Raw genomic sequence first — 18,222 nt, 5'->3', positions numbered from 1 at the left:
CCTCAACACATCCATTTCTGTCAGGCTCTTGGTGGAAAGAATTGACTGAGTAAAGGGGGATTTCAGTCTCTCCAAAAAGGGGCTGGGTAATTGACCAGCAAAGGGATCTATAGATGGAGAGTACCTGGTCCTAGGTCTATCCAAAACTGAAATTTCAGAATATTCAGCAGGAACCGAAGATACCACTGCCAAAATGAAAGACGGTACTGAGGCTGATGTCTCCATGGGTTAATTTAATATCTGTGCTGATAACTTTGGCACTGAAGGAGCAGTCACTTCTGGTGCCAAGCTCAGCACCAAAATTTCTTTTGTAGAGACTGCCAGTTCCGCAGATGAAGAGGGCGCTGAAGTTCTAAGTTTTTTGGTCATCGGTGCCGAGGGCGAGGCCAACACTGAATTACTTCTCTTTTTTGTTTTTCCTATCTAGATGAAGATGATGATGAGGAAGGAGATGAGACATCCTTTTCCCTTTTGCCAGAAAAAACAGATAAGGACTCATCAGAGGAAGATTTAATCATCCCTTTTAAAAGCAATTTATTCTTCCTTTCTACCAGGGCCCGGTGAATAAAGGCATGACAGATAGAACAATCCTCTTATAAGTACACCAGGCCCAGGCAATAGACACAAAGAGAGTGCCTATCGGAGATGGGCATTTTATGGCCACACTCCTGGCATTTTTTGAAACTGGAAGTGCTTTGCCTTTGTCAGCCATAATCTAGAAAGAAAGACCCAAACAGAGCCAAAAATAAACCGATAGAAAGGAAAAGAAAAGGTATAGGCCACCAACAATGGCAGAGGAGTGAGCCAATGTTACAGAAAGCTACCAGCTTAGCTTGAGAACAGATTGCTAATGTGTCTGTCACAGGAAGCAGCAAATGAGATCTGGGGTAATTGGGAGAGGAGCATTCTGGGTAAGACTTAAGCTCAAGAGATTTTGGTCCTTGCAGGATGCAGTAACGCTGAGTCGGTTCCGATGATTGGAACCGAACCCATAGGTCAAGGAATAAATGAAGATTGACAACATCAGGTCACTAATTATGTAATATTTGTTACTCCAAAAAGCAGTGGTAGGTACAGTTTTTTTTTCTTGGAATATGTTGCAGTTTGTTAATTTCTTATAGACATTCAATCTTTAGCTTGCTTCTAGCTACAAATGGCAGTTGCTTTGTAATACTTTTAGATTTTCTTGTAAAATTGTCTAAGCAAGCTATCTGGATACTGACCTTTGTCTGTGCAATGTGCAGTGAGAGTTAAGCTCTTTTGTGTAAGGGTATATGTGGATTTCAAAATTCACTTATCAAAATGGAATTGTTGTAACATTATGAGTCACAGGAATGTTACTGTTTCAGAAATAAATGTTATATTTCATGCCCTGCCTTGTGCATCACGCACCTCTTTTGCACTGGTAACTTCGCTCACAGTTTTATAACTAGCAGTAAGTAGGCACACGTTCTTGAAGACCACTGACTGCTAGTATGGAGGTTGCATATACTGCCAGGGTTGTAATTTGTTGGTTCTTAGTCATTGTTTTAACTATTGAAATGTTATCTGCAAACCTTGTTACATGTTACTCTGGCTGTAGTACAGTGTGAAAGTACACTGTGCCAGGCCAGCTTGCATTGTTGTAAGTACTGACAACAGAACGTTTGTGATATTTTGCAGTTTGTTAATTGGCTCCAGTAGAATACGAGATTATACTGCGACCCCTAACCAGGAAAGCCGAAAGAAGAAGAAGAATATCAGATTATACTGTTTTGTGCTGGCTACCCTGACTGAGTGTAGAGAATCTGGGGTATGACTGGACCTTTATGGGTATGGTTGCCATACTGTTGGACCAACATTTGTGCATACTGGCATTTATATGATTAGACCGCTGAGACTGGCTACCATGATGTGAGAGAGTGCGCTGGTACTAGCAATGGTTTGAGTGCACCTCTGTGCCTGCCTTCTGTGATATGGCACAGAGGTTTGTCACAGTACTGCATTGTAAGCCAAGCCTGTCAGCTGTCGTACAGAATAGTGTCAAAGCTGCTCTGTAACCAAAATCCAATCTGAGTGATGTGGCCAAAGAATTAATGGACTGCAGCCAAAACTCCACATTCATTGGGAAGATGTATACTCTGTAGCAACTTAATAGAATGCTGTCACATGACCTATACCTTTTATGCATGTTGGGGGTGGCTGAAATGTGGAACATGTTTATGTTAACTTCACTTCCACTGTGACATATCAAGTTATGACTTAACAAGGAACAAACTTAGTGGATACAACTTGTCAGGAAATCAACTCAGTGAATAAAATAACCATAGGTATTTTTTGCAGGGGGGACAGGCCCCTGTGCACCCTCCAATACTATTGAACTTATGTATATATACCAACTCCACAGCTGCACAAACCTAAAGAATGGAGACATTTTCCAAGAGACAGAGGAATAATTGCTATGTTTACACTTGTAAACCACTATGGTAGTGCTTTCCAATGGAGCTGATCTTCACTGAGATGTTCCTGGTAAATCGGTTTCTCATCATTTTGCATTCACTGAGCTGTACCACAGTGCCATGGCATGGTCTTTGTTTTTATGAGTGGGTAGGGTGAAATATGGTTCCGGAAAATTCCTAGCTTAAAACCTAGACTTAATTTAACAGTGGAGAAATAATTCTGATAGTGTTTTAATGAAGATTCTTCATCTGAGGAAGAGACTGCTGGAGTGACTCTGAGGAGGTTTATAATAGACTGGTTCTAAACTGTTTGAAGAGAGACAGACTTCTTCTTTTGGCTTTTCCTGGTTAGGGGTCGCCACAGTGGATCACCTTGTCTGCTCATGATTGACAGAGGAGTTTTATGGTGATGAGTTGCCAGCCCGGTGCCCAACCTCCCACAGAAGGCACACAGATGCACACACACCTAGGGCCAATTTAGAGTGTCCAATCCACCTGCAGCATGTCTTTGGGATGAAACCCGAGCACCCGGAGGAAACCCACGCGACCACAGGGAGGACATACAGACTCCGCACTGAAGGCACCCCAGCCGATTGAACTGGAGAACCTCTTGCTGTGAGGCAGCAATGCTAACCACTGCACCACCGTGGCTGCCCTTTGAAGAGAGACAGACAATATACATTTATTAATGCAGCATCCTCCTTCCTCTTTATGTTTTATGTTGACATTTTAGAACATTTTTATAAAATACTTTTTTTAAAAACTTCAGCAGTATCCCCCCTACAACTTTTAAGGATACTGATGGGATCTACAGGACAATTACAGAATGTGTTCATTGGTACTAATCTCTCTTGATAGATGTTCGTTGGACAGATTTTTTTTTCTAGAAGTCTGCTAAGATTAAGAAAGTAAAGATTTATAACAGCTTTGGTTAAAAAAGTTTGATTCAAGCTCTAATGCTATCAGGGTACTTTTTGGTCACATAATTAAACAAATAAGACTTTTGAAGAGATACTCAGAAAGTTATGTACCTTTTTTTTATTATTACTATAATATTTCTTCTCTTGCATGAAATGGTGATTATGGCAGTCCCTGTTCCAGCTTTTCTTAAGCAGCACCTCTGTCTACAGTTCGAGGACGTATTACTGACATTTGATTAATGGGAAGGTCCAACTAGGTATGTACCCATTTTCAGTGGATGCCCGGGGAGAAGAGCTCCAAAGTATTAAACATTTTCAGAACAATAATTTTACAGTCTTAAAAAATATTACAAAAAGTCTACAGTTAAAATAAATATGCCAAATTAAACATAATGTGACAGCATTGCTTGAAATAGATGCAAATTATATGACGAATGATTTAATATTTAGAAACATTTTAGCCAGGTTAGAGAAATCAAAAGTAAGTTAGTGTAATACAAACAGGAACTGCAATATGAAGTAAAAGAGAAAAAACAGGATCATGACATATTCAGAACGAGAGAGGGAGTCAGGTGAGATAAATTGACTGAAGTTAGGAAATGAATGAAGAAGGGGGAGTAAGGAGGTGTCAGGAATGAACAAGTACTTGTTTGTATGTATTCAGGTAGTTTATCCTGAGGTTGAGCAAGACCAGAGCCAAATTTTGGCAGAAAGTCTTCAGAATGATTTTAAAGGACTGGAGCGAGGGTACTGACCTGATGGATATAGACAAGATGTTCCAAGCCTTAGCAGCATAGTATGCATACAGACCATGCCCAGCTGGTGTGATAGGTTTGTTGACAGAGAGCGGTATTTGGTCATTGTTGTATAGAGTGGTATTCAGTGCTGGGTAATTTTATAGGTGGTAAGAAGCTGTGTATGTTAGCTGATGGAATAGATCTAACCAATCTTGGCTTTTTAGTGTCATACAGTGGTAGGTTCTGAAAAGGGTATTTGCTGCAAATGTAGCCTCTTTATTATAGCATTGTTCAAGTATTGATTTTTGTGATGCCTACAGGTGAGTAAGGATGGCAGTACCATAAACAACTGGGGGGGTAAGTAGTGGCAAGTGTAATTTTAGTTGTGTTGGTGAGAAAGTTTTTGGCTTTATAAAGCATTTCTGTTTTTGGTAAGTTTTTATGCAATTTAAGATTATCATCCACTGTCATCTGTAATCATATGTGAAGGGACTTTAGTGGTAGTATTATTGAAAAAGAAAATAAGAATTCCAATATTTTTCTTTTTTTTTTTTTTTTATGAGAGGGGTTTAGGTAAAAATAGTCTTTTTGGGGGTTGAGCATGAATTGTGAGTTACAAAGCCATGTTTCAGTGGCTGCTGAAGCTTCTTGGGTAACGTTTTGGAGATGTGCCAAGTTATTTAATGGTCATATGACTGTGGTGCCATCTGCACATTGTATTAGGGTGACCTGTTGTGTGGATGTATCAAAGGTGTCGGTGAGAATGTTAAAGAGGAGAGGACCTAGAATAGAGCCTTGTGGTAGGGTCTATATCAGAACATTGAAGTATTAAAACTTTGAATAGTGTTTGATATCAGAACATTCGGTCAATGCTAAGAATAGCGAAGCTACAGAACAGTGAATTCTTTCCTCGGGAAAGAATTCGGTTGGCCATTTCTGTGGCTTTGCTATTCTTAGTGCTGTGGTGGAAAGTTACGGGTTGGGTTCAGGTAAGTGTGCGATTGTACGTTAGGGTTAGGGGCGAGTTAAGTGAGTTAGGGTTATGGCACGGGTTAGGTGTGTCTGTGATATTGATAGACATTAGGGTTAGGGGCAGTTTAAGTGAGTTAGGGTTAGGGCGCAGGTTAGGTGAGTGTGTGATAGTGACGAACTTTAGGGTTAGGGTTTGGGTTAAGGTAAGTGGGTAGATAGTAGTGTATGTTTAGTTTAGTGCAGTGTTAGATGTAGGAATTTAAGTGTATGTGTGTGGTTGCTGTTTGTTTGATGTGCTTGTGTTGTGTGTATGTGTTTCGGAGCAGCAAATTTTTTCCATGGGAAAAAATTCGCTGTTCTGAATGTTTGATATTTCATGTTTAGATGTTTTGGGGCTTTCACTGTTTTCATGCATTTTCATGATAAAAGTGCTTGTGGTACACCATTGGTGACTGGGAGGTAAGGAAAAAGCTTGGAGTGCCATTTTACTGAGTGATACCTATTGGACAAGTAACTTTGAAACCATAGAAGGCTGGGCTGAGATAGACCTAGTGAGGACATTTGCGGTAGAAGTTTGCTGTGGAAAACTGTGTCAAAGGCTTTAAACAAATCTAAAAATAAGGAGGAGACTAGTTTGCTGTTATCTCTAACTTTAGACAGTATCTACATAGTTTAGAAGGACAGTAGTGGTATTATAGGAGAGGACCAAAGCCATGTTGTATAGGGGATAGGAGCTCTTCCTACAGGAGATAGTTTAGCTATTGTTTTTGAATACATTTTCAGGCATTTTAGATAGAGGGATAAGATTGTTATAGGTCTAAAGTTAGTGATGGCTGTTGAATTTCCCCCTTTGTGTTGAGAGATAACGTGTAAAACTTGACTTACTGGAGGTGTGGTTATCACATGACATGTCTCAATTACTTATAAACTACTGTTTGAAACTGTATATCTTTTCTGAAGAAGTTGCCACATTACAAGCAACCAAAAGCACTTCAATAAATTGTTTTAGTTCACATTTTTTGGATTCCTGATACTTCCTGTGGTGGGTCTTGATGCTGCTGACTTGGTTTTTGTGTTTCAGTAGTTTGTTGGCTTCCTTTCCCTGGTTTACCTGTAGTATGGCGTCTGGAACCAGCAGCAACCCAAGTAGTCCCACACTTTTCGGTTCATAGCTGCAGACCGAATTGGGGAATCTTACTCAGTTAATTAATGCGAGGCCAACATATGGACGGCCTTTCTGCTCATTTAGAGAAGGTGGACACTGTTTTATCTCAACAAAAACGTTCTTTTCAGAATGTGGTTCCACAAATACCGGTGAGTGGCACTCTTGTTAGTAACTTGAGACCTACTCCACCCAACAGAGTTGAAGTCAGTATTGGCACAACTTGTGGGGATATCACATCAAGCCAACGGGTCCCAACCGAAGCCCACCAAACGGGGAATATGGATGACCCTGTACTTAATACATCTAGTGAAAACAATGGAAGGCTTATTGGAGCTCTTGATTTTAACAAGTGGATTAAAGACACTTCCACACTTTGTTTCAAGACACCATCTGACCAGGAGCAACCGGCCAAGACTAATAACGGACAATGGGTTGGTGCTATTGGCTTGAATGAGAAGCTTAAAATCCTTGATGTAAAGTTATTAAAACTTAAAAAATTACAACTTGAAGTGATGTATTTTAAGGAGTGCTTGGAGCAACACATAGTTCCAAAAGGGCTTCGTGTTCATCGGTACCCAACTGGTTTAATCCCGATTTCATTGTTTCACATAGAATTAAATTCCTTGTTCGACCAACAAGGCTTTGACCTCATGCAACTTATGATCAAACACTACCAGTTACAGATAGATGCCTTGTCCTGTGAGGTTTCAGTGCTGAACAATGACATAGTATCAGACTGTGAATTTTTCAGATACAGGTATGACTACGACCGTTCTTTCTCTAGTATTAATCAGTTGCTGGACAGACTAAAGAGCAATAAAGTCAAAAAATGAAAAGGAACAGGCTTGCTTATGACAATGGGTCGGCCTATCCAAAACCATCTTCAGCTCAAATTTCTAATGGAATGAAACCCTTTATTGCTGTACAGCAATCCAACAATGTTGTGCAATCTGATGACAATAACCAGATTGTCATTAGACGTAGTGAACGGATCCGTAACAATAACAGCAACAGCTGTGATTATAACCAGCAACAAGTGACTGACAATACCAACGTCCCTGTTAACAATTGTGTAAATTTTCGGAAAGACAACCCTACAGGAACAATTCCGAAGAACAAATCATTCCAACAGAACCAGAAGAACAATCGATGCAATTTCAAATGCAGGAAGTAATAACTAATAACTATCCTCATTTGAACATTGTTACTAACAGTGACGGAGACTTTAACATTTATAATTTTTCATCATTTTCTATCGACTTGCCATTGGTGAATTTATTAGCTAAAGGTAGTACATTTGTACCTGACAAACCATTTAATTTAGTCAAAACTGTCACAGATCTTAAACTATATGTGAGAAAGTTAAATTTTAATTTATTATTTGGTGACAGTAACTCTGGTGACCATGAGTTAAGGGTGGCTAGTACTTAATCCCCCACTACATCCTACCCTGAAGATGTTTGAACAAGTATGCGAACTGGATTTTCGATTCCTTTCAAATCCTCATTCTTGGCCATCAAAAAGACTAAGTAATGTGAGTCGAAAGGAAAGTGTACTACTGCAATCCATGAGGAACGCTAATGTCAGGGTGGTTAAACCAGGTAAAGGTGGGGGATTACTAGTCTTTGATCAACACGACTACACAGTGAGAATGAGGCACCTGTTAGACACAGAGGCTTACTCTAAAGCATCCTTGAGTGAGGTCAACACTGCATATAAATGGATAAGAGGCTATTTCAATGACTTCTTCATTGATGCCATCATTGATATTGGTACGTTTAATTTCATCTCCCTTCCTTGGCCAAAAATCCCAATTATGTTTGGGATACCAAAAATCCACAAGGATGTGGAAAACCCCCCCATGAGACCATTAATAGATGGGAGGGGTTCATTAACTTACCCTTGTGCAAAGGTAGTGGACAACATTTTGAAAAAATACTTAGTGTCAGAACCCCAAGTATGCAAAGACTCATGGACCTACCTAGAGAATATTAACAACTTGGAATTTAACCCCAATCACAATTTCTTAACTATCGATGTTAAGGACTTGTATACATCTATTCCACATTTAGAGGGCATAGAATGGGTGAGTCTTTTGCTTAAAGCTAAGGAAGCTCCTTCACACAAAATTACTTTAGTGGAGTCTTTTTTAGACATTATTCTTACTAATAATTACTTTTTATTCGACAAGGATTTTTATTTACAGAAACGAAGGGTCGCTAAGGGGTCGCCCTGTGGGGCCAGCTTTGCCAACTTGGTGATGGCGTATTGGGAAAGAACTTTTGTTTTCAAAGCTGAGCACTTCAGGGCGAACCTCATTTACTACACCCGTTTCTTGGATGACATCTTCGTGTTATTTAATGGAGATGGCATTCAGGCTGAGCTTTTTATTTCATTTTTGAATTCTACAACTGATTTCCTTGTATTTACATCAACATTTCATACAGCCATGATTGACTATTTAGATGTCAAAATTTCAAAAGATAAAGTCAATAGGGGGTATGTATCACAGATTTTTAGAAAATCCACGTACGTAACTCACTCCTACACTTTTCTAGCTGCCATCCGTTCCACCAGAAGCGGCCCATTATAAAAGGCCAATTGATAAGGGCAGCTAGAATGACCACACTTGAGCTCAATTTCCATCGAGAGTGTGATTTACTTAGGATGATGTGGGTATCCTAGTGACCTTAATGGAACTTTAGTCAGTGAAGTTTCTGACAAAAGAAGACTTGGAATCGTCTCTCCCATCCTTGGGCTAAATAGTTTAGAACAGGACAGTCTTGTTCCTCACATGGTAGATTGTCAGAACAGTGTATTTGTCCCAACACAAATTCCATCACAAACTTTAGCCCCTAACTTCAAAGGTGGATTTATCACTACCTTCAGTAATGATAGTGGCCAAGTCAAACGTATTTATGTAAAACATGGCAGTTTATCTTGAGTGATATTACATTATTCAGTAAACTAGGTCCAGTTCCAAATATTGTATTTCGTAGAGGCCACAACTTTAAAAACTTACTTGAAGGTGTGGGGCAACAACTTAAAACACATAGGTATGCTGGAATGAATTTGTGTGAATCTTGTAGGATGTGTAGATTCATGGAAGTGGGCAATACATTTTGTATAGGTGACAACAAGTACGAGATTAAATTTAAACTCAACTGTAATTCTAGACTGGTAGTCTACATAGCAAGATGTGTCTGCTCTCCCACATTCTACATGGGGAAGACTGAACGTAGACTGCGGGACAGGGTTTATGAACACACCTATGCTATTTCAGTTAATAAAATTGACAACCCACTAGCAAGACATATAGCAAACAATGTGGGCCACAAATTTACCTTTAAAGCTATAGATCAAGTTCAAGCTAATTTGAGAGGTGGCCCCCTGAACTTACTTTTAGAGGAACATGAGCTTGAATGCCAAATCCATTTGTATGCATTTCTTGTACCAGGTTTAAATGATGCTTGTAACATTGCCCGCTTTCTGAAACTAAGAAGTTTGAGACGGTAACTGATATTGTGCTTGAATATAATCCCATTCATTTTAGCTCTACAATATTTTGGAGAGATATACCCGGTTGATTATTCCGTAATTTTGAAGTTTAGTCTAACTTTGTTTATTGTTTGAGTCTAACAGTTTAATGCCTTCTGTATAACTATTTATAACAGTTTTGATGACACTTTTAATCTAACAAACTTGCAGCTTTTGTATTAATATTTTATGAACATGTGTGTTTTTTTAGCAAATGTTTCTTTAAGAACTTGACTTACTGGAGGTGTGGTTTTCACATGGCATGTCTCAATTACTTATAAACTACTGTTTGAAACTGTGTATCTTTTCTGAAGAAGTTGCCATATTACAAGCAATGAAAAGCGCTTCAATAAATAGTTTTATTTCACATTTTTTGGATTCCTGATACTTCCTGTGGTGGGTCTTGGTGCTGCTGACTTGGTTTTTGTGTTTCAGTAGTTTGTTGGCTTCCTTTCCCTGGTTTACGAGAACTAACGTGTGATTTTTTTTTTTCAGAGAGACAGGAAGTTTGGGATTCCTGGAGTGACCTATTTAGAAGGCTTGAGAAAAGATAGGCAATGCTTTCAGCTGCTACTTTAAGGTTCTCACTTGAAAAGTCATAAGCTGAAGTACAACATGATTTGAGTTTGTTTAAGAATAGTTTTATGTAGGATGAAGGCAAAGGTTTGAACATTAAAGTGGATGTGTTGATACATGACTTTTGGGCAGATTTAGGATTAGATGTTGAGGAATCCTTGGTTAGAGATGCTATACTATCTATGAAATAGAAGTTGATTCCTATTGCAGCTTCAAGTGGTGAGTTATTGGGAGAGGGTTAAGACAGAATTTTTTAGTAGAGATATAAGATTTCTTTAATGGTTGACCAGAATTTTTTAGGGTTGTATTTACTATTGCTATGAATGTTGTCTTTGTTTACGTGTTTTTTAGTGCAGTTGCAGAGCCATTCCAAAGTTGTGGAGGTATCGTTGTGTTTTATATTTTTGTCATTCTTTCCCTACGTTTTCTTTATCCTGCATTAACATTCTGCTCTTTTTGGATATTCATATTGCATTATTTGTTTTTAGGCTCTTCCTTCTAGAGGTGCAGGGTTATTCAGGATATTTAGGAAAGTTGGACTGAAGTAGTTTACAGCATCATCTAAGGGGAGGATTTTTTGAGATATTCCATTTAATAGACGATGGGATAGTAATGAATATTTCTGGATTAAACTTGGGCAGGTTGCATGTGGTTTTAAAAACATGCTGTCCAAGTGGACATGTGAAGTGTTTGGTTCTACAGATTGGGAGATGGTCACTGAGAGCTTTTGACATTGTACCTGTGGTGTTGAAATGTGCTAAAGTCTGACCATAGGCTCCAGTCTAATAATAATAAGGTGTTTGATGTCTGGCTATAATCTGTAGGGCTAATAATTAGTTGTGTGAAACTGTATGTTCATTGTGAATGTAGGGGAGTTAGAGGTTATGTCCACCCAATCGACACTGACATCACCTAGTAGGATTATTTTTATTGTGGAACTGTTATGGATGTCCAATGCAGATTATCTTCCAGTGTAGCTGTATTGTTGCCAGGACGGACAGAAAGGACAGTAATGCATATTTGTTTAAATGTATTTATTTAAGAAGTTCTGCTGTGTTGAATTTTTGTATTAGTTTGTTATGGGGAAATGTGGTAGTTGGGAAATATTAAAGCAATGCTATCAACCTTTCCTCTTTATACAATTGATATTGTAGTCGGGAGTGTAATTTCAGAGACATATATGTGGGTTTAAGCCATGTTTTAGTTACGGAGAGAATATCAGGCTTGTGTTTGGTAATCCAGCCATATAGTTCAGTACATTTTATTTCTTATGCTGCATAAGGTTAAAGGTGAAACTCTACCCAGACAATGATTTTTGGGTGATCCTGTACATGTGTACCTCACCGGGTGGTTCAAGCAGATGTGGGCATGCCGTGGGTGTGTTACCCTTTTCCTCAATGTAGTGCAATCTTGGAGTTGGTATATTTAATTTGCAGGGGGTGTGGGGGGCTGTGCCCCCCCTGAAAAAACATAAAAAAGTATATTACGGTCCCAGACTGGTGGGTGGTGGACATGATCTAGTCGGCCTTTGCTACTGTGCACCCAGTTAGGTCTGCATGTTCAGGATAACTATTTTTTGAATAACAGCTTGCTGTTGTACTAATAGACCAATTTCCTAATCCAAGAGGTGGGGAAAAAAATATAATTTTTTTTTTTGGCCAATATGCTTCATGTTGCTGATTTCAACATACCGATTAGGTCTTAAAGTCATCCTTTTTCATAAGAAGAGAGCTTTTCAACAGCAATAATTTGTCAGAAACCAGTCCTTTAGCTCAAAATCTTATAAGCATGGTTATGCAGAGCTATAGCTAGCTACTAGCAGAATCACCCACATTTCCTTGCAAGCTATAGGTCCTCCCATATTACCCAGGAAACCCATAACATGTATTTCAACTTACTGGAAACAGTCACCATTCAACCCAATACTGTATTCATGGGTAACTTTACCCCTGCTATTAACTGGGAATCATATACAATACCAAACGTCATGGTATACTGATTTCTAGATTTTGTAAATACAAACTCCCTGAAACACATTGTCAATACACCAACCAGGGGTCCAAACATACTGGATCTGTTCCTCACTAACATGAGAAAACAGGCATAATGTCCTCTCTGGTAAGGTCAGAACACAAAACAGTCTGCTCTGTAGTAAAAATAAAACCTAGAATCATAGCCAACTCTGGAATATTCGATAATTACTCTAAGGCTAATTTCCTACTATTAAGTGATAACCTGACAAAATTTCAATTCCCCATAACCCCTGAGAACACTGCTGCCTACGCAGGAACCGTTCACATAAACCCTGTACAAGCATGTTAATAGATGCATAGAGGCAGCTGTACCACCAAAGACAAGTACAAAACTAAGTCAAAATTACAAAGCCACCATGGTGGAATCACAACATTAATAGGCTGTATAACAGAAGGAAGAAAATCATGGCAGAAAGTAGGAGGTGTAGCATCCAGCAGGATAAAAGCACTCTCATCAAACTAAGCAAACAACTCAGACGACAAATAAAGTCTACTAAAGCCAAATGTGGCCTCCCAGGCCAAGGAGAACCACAAGGCATTCTTTAGCTATGTCCACAACCTCAAAGGCAATATACTATTGTGTGCAGTGCTCACTGTTAATGTAGCCACCTATACTGAGCCAAACGATATAGCAGACCTACTGGCAGACAAATTCAGGTCTAACTTTAGTCCTCCCTCCCACTCAACTTCCAGTCAGGAAATATATTAAATATAACCCTGCCTACTATCACTATGATACAGGTTCTCAGTGCTTTCGCCAAAGCCAAGAACACTGCATTGCATCAATGGTCCCAGACAATATCCCAGAATGCCTTCTAAATAGCAATGAAGCACGACTGATCAGGCCCACTGGAATTGCTTTTTAGCCATAGCCTACAAATGGGCTTCATGCTTCACATATGGAGAACAGTAACAGTCATCCCTCTGCACAAAGGTGGGTCATCTACAGACCCTGGAAACTACATACCCATAAGCCTTACAACTCTCATATTTAAAGCCATGGAAAGAATTATCATAGAAATGATCAATAATGATATAGGAAATCTCTAGACACTGAACCCAACCCAGTATGGTTTCGTCAAGGGCAGACCATGCCTGCTCAACGGTGTACTTCTTTGAGAAGGTCACCAAAGCAATGGGTGAGGGCAAAATGGCTCAAACTGTCTAATTTGACCTGACCAAAGCATATGGCACAATAATACCCCACTCAGGCATTGTTGATAAACTCAAGAAGTTAGGTATAAGCCATTATGTCACTCTGTGTAAAGCAGCTGGCCCACAGACAGAACCCAGGAAGTTAGAATTACAGAGGCCAGTCGCAAATGGAATCCCTCAGGGATTGATCCTGGGACTGCTCCTTTTTGGCATTTACTTCTCTGAAGTCAAGGGCAATGTCTAGGGTCTCTGGCTGACCAAATTTGCAGATGATTGCAAATTAGGAGCAGTAATAGAGTCCCCCACTGACACTAATGTTCACTAAGAAAGGCCGGCAACACATGCTCTTCTTTCGGCTTTCCCCGGTTAGGGGTCGCCACAGCGGAACTCTGGTCCACTAATGACAACACATATGATACAAATAACTTGTGTCAGAACCATGGACAAAAACTAAAGGCCAAGAAATGCACAATAGTATTCTTTGAGAAGTCATCCACTGCTAATAACTATCATATTGTAAAAAACAACTGTAACTGCTGACCCAGTAATCAGGGACTTGAGGACAGATGTAGACAATGATCTATCCTTTGACCATCGTGTGTCTACAGTAGTGAGGAAATCATTCTATGTCGTGCAGCTTATAAACAAAGATATCACATCTAGTTTCAAGGACGTTATTGTTCTATTATATTCAGCATTCTTCAGACCTCCAGAGGATCGTCCTGTTTAACCAACCTGGAGTTGCATTTGCTGCTAACGTAGATTGAGACACCTCCACCTTTAGCCCCTGCCTGTGCTGCTGTTGGTCTAAGTGTGTGGAAGGCACCGCAGCTTTCTACTGCCAGAATACTTTCTGTGGCTTTAAATCATGTCTCAGTGACAATGCAGATGTCTACATTCTTCAGAGTAAGTAGATCTTGTAGGGTGTGGAGTTTCTTGTTTAGACTCCTAGCATTGAGTAGTAAAACTAAAGGTTACTTTGAGGTGTTTTTTTTTGTTTTTGTTATGTCGGTAGTTTTGTCATTTTGGCATTGCCTAAAAAAGGTTGTAAGGGATGGATGAAGTTTTAGCCAATATACGAAAGCCCAGGGGGGACAGATGCAGACCATCCTTGGCAAAGTAGTCTGCTAACCCTATTCCCCCCATGCTGATAGATATTGGATTTCCCTGGAGTGACACCAGAAACTGACAATTATTAAAATTAATAATGTTATGTTTATACTGTGGAACAATCCTTGGTAAAGGTAGAATGCTGCTCAATGCAAGGCACATACCTGTTGGTGACACAGGTCGCTCTACAGTGTAGACAGGGGTATTTGCCCTTTCCTCACTGTAGTGCGATCTCAGAGTTGGCATATATATTTAGTGGGTGGTGTGGGGGCACAGCCCCCCACAATTGTAACTTGGAGTTCTGCTGTTTTCGAAGTTGTGGTCGTTCGCTACTATTAGCTTTCGACCACGTGATATAGACCGCATGTATACAGCCAGTCTCACCATTCTCGTTCTCCTCGTCCTAAAGCACCACCTGACCTCCTATCAAACCATACTAAATCCTACCATTACAGCCCCATCAACGCATACCTCCTCTTACACATCGCCTGGCCATCACTACAGCTCACACATATCCCCAAATAGTCACCACCACATAACTCTCACTCCACCCTTCAGTATACTCCCCCCAACCTCTACCAGATCTCTTACTACAAATTAATATAGTGCCATTTTAACCAAACTATCCAAACTCCTATACCACATTAGCCACCAACTGACCCTAGCTGGGGACATACATCCCAATCCAGATCCAAACCCTTGCACATCTACCCCTTCTTCTCCATCCCTGTCACCCAACCTACCCTCCCTCTCTCAACCAAAAAACAGCCTTCTACTACTAAGCTTAAATATCCAAAGCAAAAACAACAAAGTTCACCTACTACATGCCTTGTTACCCACCTATTCCCCTGAACTACTATCCCTAACTGAAACATGGCTGAAACCTACTACACCCGACAGTGAATTCCTCCCACCTGGGTACAATGTATTACGCAATGATAGATTATCCAGGAAAGGGGGTAGGGTATCATTACTTTACAAAAATAACCTACAAATCTGTACTATTGAGTCTGCTATCCCTCCCTTCAATACTTCTGAACTACTTCTAGCCAAACTTAAACTTAGTGACAAAAAATTAATCAACACTCACAGTTTGACGTTGTCCTGTTCGATTCTCAGTTAGACCGTCTTCTGTGTGGAGACATGCGTGAATGGGCGTACCTTCGTTGAAGGCTGTGCATCAGAGCTGGCAACTCGGCATGTAAAAATCTGCTGCCAATCATTAGAGTTCCGCTGTGGCGACCCCTAACCAGGAAAAGCCGAAAGACACAACAATACATCACCGGCTATATACCTCCGTGGCAACAACATCTCTTACCTAGAATTCCTTCTACGCTGGGTTAATCTTAATCTGCCCCAAGAAACAATCATCCTTGGTGACTTTAACATAGACTGGCACTCATGCTTTAATACTAACCCCCCCCAACCCCCCAACCATATTAATCTCTAACTTCTCTGAACAATAAACACAAGGAAAGTCTCCTAGACTGGATCCTAATAAACAAGACCAGCTCCTCTTATCTAGCAGGCGTCCTACCAGATACCCTCAGCGATCACCAACCCACCTTCTTGCTAAAATATAAAACCCACCCCAACTCTACTCCACTAATTCAAACTACCCATAATAAACAAAACTTTGACCCAAACAAATTCAGACTTGAACTAAAATACCAAAATTGGAACATACTAAAAGAAGTTCCCCTAGATGAAGCTGTTAATCATTTTTAACAACACTTTCCTAAGAATTCTAAATGCCCATGCCCCACCTCATACCAGGAAAATAAAAATGAACATAGCGCCCTGGATCACCATCGAGACTAAACACAAGTTAGCACAAAGAAACAGAGCCTGGCAACACTGGAGGGCCACAAAAACTGTAGCTACTAGAGCACATTTCCAAAAGCTAAAAATGGAACTATAAAAACTGTTCTCCTGGACAAAACAAACTATTTCCTACAATTGCAAAACCAACATCAACACAATCCAAAAAAAAATCTGGGCTGGAATAAACAGACTACTCCGTCCTGGTAAACCCTCCACCCCCTCAACCTACCTCTACAAATGAAATCACAGATATACCGGCACATTCAATAAATACTTCATAGAAACTATCTCCAAACTAGTTCAACAACAATGCAATACCAATGGCACCAATACTCCCTTGTCTGTACTCAGGCCTAACACTACCATCCATTTTCAACCCATTCCTACTAATTATGTCAAAAAATTGCTAACTAAACTCAAACCAACTTCCCTAGCAGCTGACAGTATCTCCTCTGAATACCTTCAGCTGGCTGCTAATGAGCTGGCCTAACCAATCTTTATTCTGCTTAATAGATCTTTTTCTGAAAGCACCATCCCACCAATCTGGAAAACCTCCTACATCATCCCTTTACATAAAGGAAGCACATCCACTGATTTCACCAACTAGCACCCTATTGCCATTCTACCCCCCCCCCCCAGCAAACATTCTCGAAAAATATATACACCACCAACTTATGCCATACTTTCTCAATAACCAACTACTCTCTCCCTCCCAGCATGGATTCCAACCTGCCCACAGTACTACCACAGCCCTTCTATCCTTTACAAATCACATCAACCTAAACAGACACCTAGGCAAACTTGCATCTGCCATATTCTTAGACTTGTCTAAAGCCTTTGATATGGTCAACCATGCTAAACTAATCCACTCCCTCACTAATCTTGGCCTTCGCAACCACTCACTAGCCTGGTTCCAGGATTACCTAAAATGCAGACAACAAGCAGTTCAGTGGGACAATAACCTATCTTCACTGCTACCCATTACCACTGGAGTCCCACAAGGGTCCATTTTAGGTCCCCTTCTATTCTCCATCTTCATTAATGATCTTCACTGCATCTGCCAAGAAACATCCAATATACAATATGCTGATGACTCCATCTGCTCAGCCAATAACCCACACGAACTGCACACCATCATGCAAAAAGGCTTCCAAACTACTGAAACCTGGTTTCTTAACAAAAACTTCCTACTTAACCCAAAAAAGACCAAATTGATGATATTCAAACCAAACAAATCCACTCCTATTCCTGACTCATTCAATATTGTGTCCAGGGATGGAACTATCATCTTTCCGGACACACATACTAAACTACTAGGAGTGACCATTGACAACAACCTCAACTTTGATCGACATATAAACCAAACTATTAAAAACATCCACAGAAAACTGGGCAGCCTCTATAAAAACAAACCATATATAACTCAACCTGCTAGAATAATCATAGTTCAAACCCACCTCATCTCCCCACTACTATATGCTGCTCATATCTTCTCCAACCTACCCAAAGTTGAAATGGCCAAGCTCAACATCTGCTACATTCAAATTGCCTGATTTGCTACCAGTACCCCCTACCATTCCCACCACTGTCAAGCACTACATCAACTCAGTTGGCTTGAATTCCCAAATCTCCTCTCATTTCACCAGCTCTCTTTTGCTAATAAACTGTTACTACTCCCTGGAAAAACGCCTGCCCTATCTAACTTACTTAAACTACATGTCAATCCCAGACAACTTCACTCTAGCAAAAAGACTA

The sequence above is a fragment of the Protopterus annectens genome, chromosome 4.part0 (genome assembly GCF_019279795.1).
Source record: "Protopterus annectens isolate FY-2018-M chromosome 4.part0, PAN1.0, whole genome shotgun sequence".
Taxonomy (NCBI): Eukaryota; Metazoa; Chordata; order Ceratodontiformes; family Protopteridae; genus Protopterus; species Protopterus annectens.
The sequence above is the reverse complement of the archived record's forward strand: the minus strand, read 5'-3'. Positions refer to the sequence as shown.